Source organism: Etheostoma cragini, chromosome 4 (assembly GCF_013103735.1).
Source record: "Etheostoma cragini isolate CJK2018 chromosome 4, CSU_Ecrag_1.0, whole genome shotgun sequence".
NCBI classification, from domain to species: Eukaryota; Metazoa; Chordata; class Actinopteri; order Perciformes; family Percidae; genus Etheostoma; species Etheostoma cragini.
Genome location: NC_048410.1, coordinates 331481 through 334668, shown reverse-complemented (window position 1 = coordinate 334668; position 3188 = coordinate 331481). Strand labels below are relative to the sequence as shown.

The 3188-nt window shown below is 37.9% G+C and overlaps 3 protein-coding genes across 3 annotated transcripts in view; 2 read left to right on the top strand and 1 right to left on the bottom strand.

The window, feature by feature from the left end:
- LOC117943095 (nuclear factor 7, brain-like) overlaps window positions 1–3188 on the top strand; it is a 214395-nt gene that overhangs the window by 15504 nt on the left and 195703 nt on the right. The gene's annotated exons all lie outside the window — the stretch shown is intronic.
- LOC117943104 overlaps window positions 1–3188 on the top strand; it is a 139018-nt gene that overhangs the window by 101824 nt on the left and 34006 nt on the right. The gene's annotated exons all lie outside the window — the stretch shown is intronic.
- The window catches only part of mmp24 (matrix metallopeptidase 24), a 24740-nt gene that overhangs the window by 687 nt on the left and 20865 nt on the right, over window positions 1–3188 (bottom strand). The window lies entirely within an intron of this gene.

Below are 3188 nucleotides of genomic sequence, written 5' to 3'. Positions count from 1 at the left end.
GGAAGGAAGGTAGGTGAAGGAAGGAAGGAAGGGAGGAAGGGAGGAAGGAAGGTAAAGGGAGGAAGGAAGGAAGGAAGGTAGGTGAAGGAAGGAAGGAAGGGAGGAAGTGAGGGATGCAAAAAGGAAAAGAAGGGAAATAGCGATTAGTGGGTTGAGTTTTGTGAGAAGGGTAAATGAATGAATAACTTCATGAAGACAACTGTTTATTGAGCATTTAACAAAAAATACAAAAATATAACATAATTTAACATATAGAATAACATATAGTATAACATATAATATAACATAACATATATAACATGTAATACAACATATATAACATATACTATAACATATAATATAACATATATAACATGTCATATAACATATAATATAATATAAAATATAATATAACATAATATAACATATACAACATAGAATATTACATACAATAACATATAATATGACATATAATACCATTGTAACTCCTTAATTATGTAAATACTGTGTAATACTTATTAAAATATTCCTTGCACCGTGCACATCCGCACTCCTTATATTTCTTTATGTATATTTCTACTCTGATATTTATATACTTCGTGCAACTGAACAAAGAATTTCCCTTCGGGGATCAATAAGGTATTTCAGATTTTGATATAGTATAACATATACTTTGGCGGGGGGGGGTACTCAGTCTTATTCATCCGGGAGTGAAACACACACGTGGGTAAATAGTCATCATGGCGATCCATCCCATAGTTTTAGAGATGTTTCAGACTGGCCAACACAGCTACGACTGCTCCATGTTCTCCTCAGTTCCAGAAATGCTCTCAGTTGTGTTGGATGCTAGCTTGTAGCTAAGCTAGCTGTCATTTCAAAAACATTGTAGCTAGCCATGGTTGTTTAATTGCTAACGTTAGCTCAAAACACCATTTAACTGACCGTCTTTGTTGTGTTTGATGCTAACTTGTAGCTAAGCTAGCAGGCATTTCAAAAACATTGTAGCTAGCCATGGTTGTTTGATTGCTAACGTTAGCTCAAAACACCAATTAACTGACAGCCATTGTTGTGTTTGATGCTAACTTGTAGCCAACAGTGAACCAACTTCATTAAGTAGGTCCATTTTTACTGTGTTGACATTACAGAAGTTTCTCGTTAGCATCTTATATGCCAACTGCTAACTACTTGTCGCAAAGTGACGCATGCGCGACTCAAGTCTGCACTGTCCTCACATCGGGGAGAGACAGAGACAAACGGTCCTTCCTTCTTTAAGAAAAGTTTTTCTTCTTTAAGTGAAAACTGTCCGTCCGTGTCCTCGGCGCCCTCCTCTCAGCTGTGACGCCGACTCTCGTAACGGGCATCTAAACGGACCATTTAGATTGTGACACGGGGGAGGCAGCTACAGTACTTTAATGGTGGCTATATTGAAGGGCAATGTTATGTAATGCTTGTGAGACACACACACACACACGCTGCAGCTGGGAGACTAATGGTGTGTGTGAGAGAGAGAAAACTGAAGTGATTCACCAACAACACAGACTCACACATAGAGAGATGTGATGAAAAGCTAAAAAACTGAAGGTACAATAAAGTGTCTGTGCATCCATCCATCCATCCATCTCCATCCATCCGTCCATCCATCCATCTCCATCCATCCATCCATCCATCCATCCATCCATCCATCTATCCATCTCCATCCATCTCCATCCATCCATCCATCTCCATCCATCCATCTATCTATCCATCCATCTATCTATCCATGTATCATCTCCATCCATCCATCCATCCATCTATCTATCCATCTATCCATCTCCATCCATCCATCCATCCATCCATCCATCTCCATCCACCCATCCATCCATCCACCCATCCATCCATCCATCTATCTATCCATGTATCCATCCATCCATCCATCCATCCATCCATTCATCCATCCATCTATCTATCCATCCATCTATCTATCCATCCATCCATCCATCTATCCATCCATCCATCCATCCATCCATCCATCCATCCATTCATCCATTCATCCATCTGTCCCTCTATCTATCCATCCAATGTAAATAATATCTGAAATCTCCAGTTATTACTGTGGTTTTAGTAGTAGTATCACTACTGGAAATGATTTTACAGTAGAATGCTGTAAAGTTACATTACATCACAGTAGTCTAAGTATTACAGTAAAAATCACAGTAGTCTAAGTATTAATGTAAAAAAAATCACAATGCAGCCACTATAGTACTGTAAATAGTACAGTAAACTACTGTACTTTTACCTTTTTACCTTATGTTGTGTTTAATTGTTTTGTATTTACAACAAATACATACAATACTGTAAATGGAAGTACGGTACCTTTACTGTGAAAAAGAATTCACTGGAATTTGTTGGACAATCGTTACAGGGAGTTACTGTATATTTTACATCATATTTGTTACAGTGTATGAAACACTACAGGCACCCTTGGGTGTGACCGGGCCAGCAGGACATTAGCTTATTGACTGATTTAAAGCTTTTATGGCTATATATATATATATATATATATATATATATATACTATGTGGCTATATTTATACTCTGTTCATGGTCAGAAGGGGTTGGCAGGAGTACCATTGTGGAGCAGAAACTAAGATATTTTGGTAGAAGTGGAGAAAGAAAGAGTTTTAAAGGCCTTCCAGATGTTTCTCTCCACAAGACTAAAAAAAGTGATCTGCATGTTAGTTTCCAGCGGAGTACGTCCAGTCTCAAACGCCAAAAAACTTGAAAAACATCCTGTCGTGAGGTACTTGAATGCAACACAGTGGAGTGGACGCATGTATGACGTCACTGAGGACACACAGGAGGACGAAGGTATGACAATACCTTCAATAAAGACACGGTTAACACCACGTAAGACTGGCTGGGGATTAACGTGACATTTCCCCTTTTAAATACATTATGGAAATAGATATAGATAAATATAGACATATATAAATAGACATATATATAAATGTGTGATTAATCACAGTAAAATATTGTAATGATTATACTTTAAGATATGCATTTAGTCATCACTTTTTTTTATGCACAATAGACCTCTGCAGCTGAGAGGTTATTTGAACTACATTTACTCCGAAAGATGGCGGAGAACTACAACAAAGATATCACACACACAGACACACACACACACACACACACACACACACACACATACACACACACACACACACACA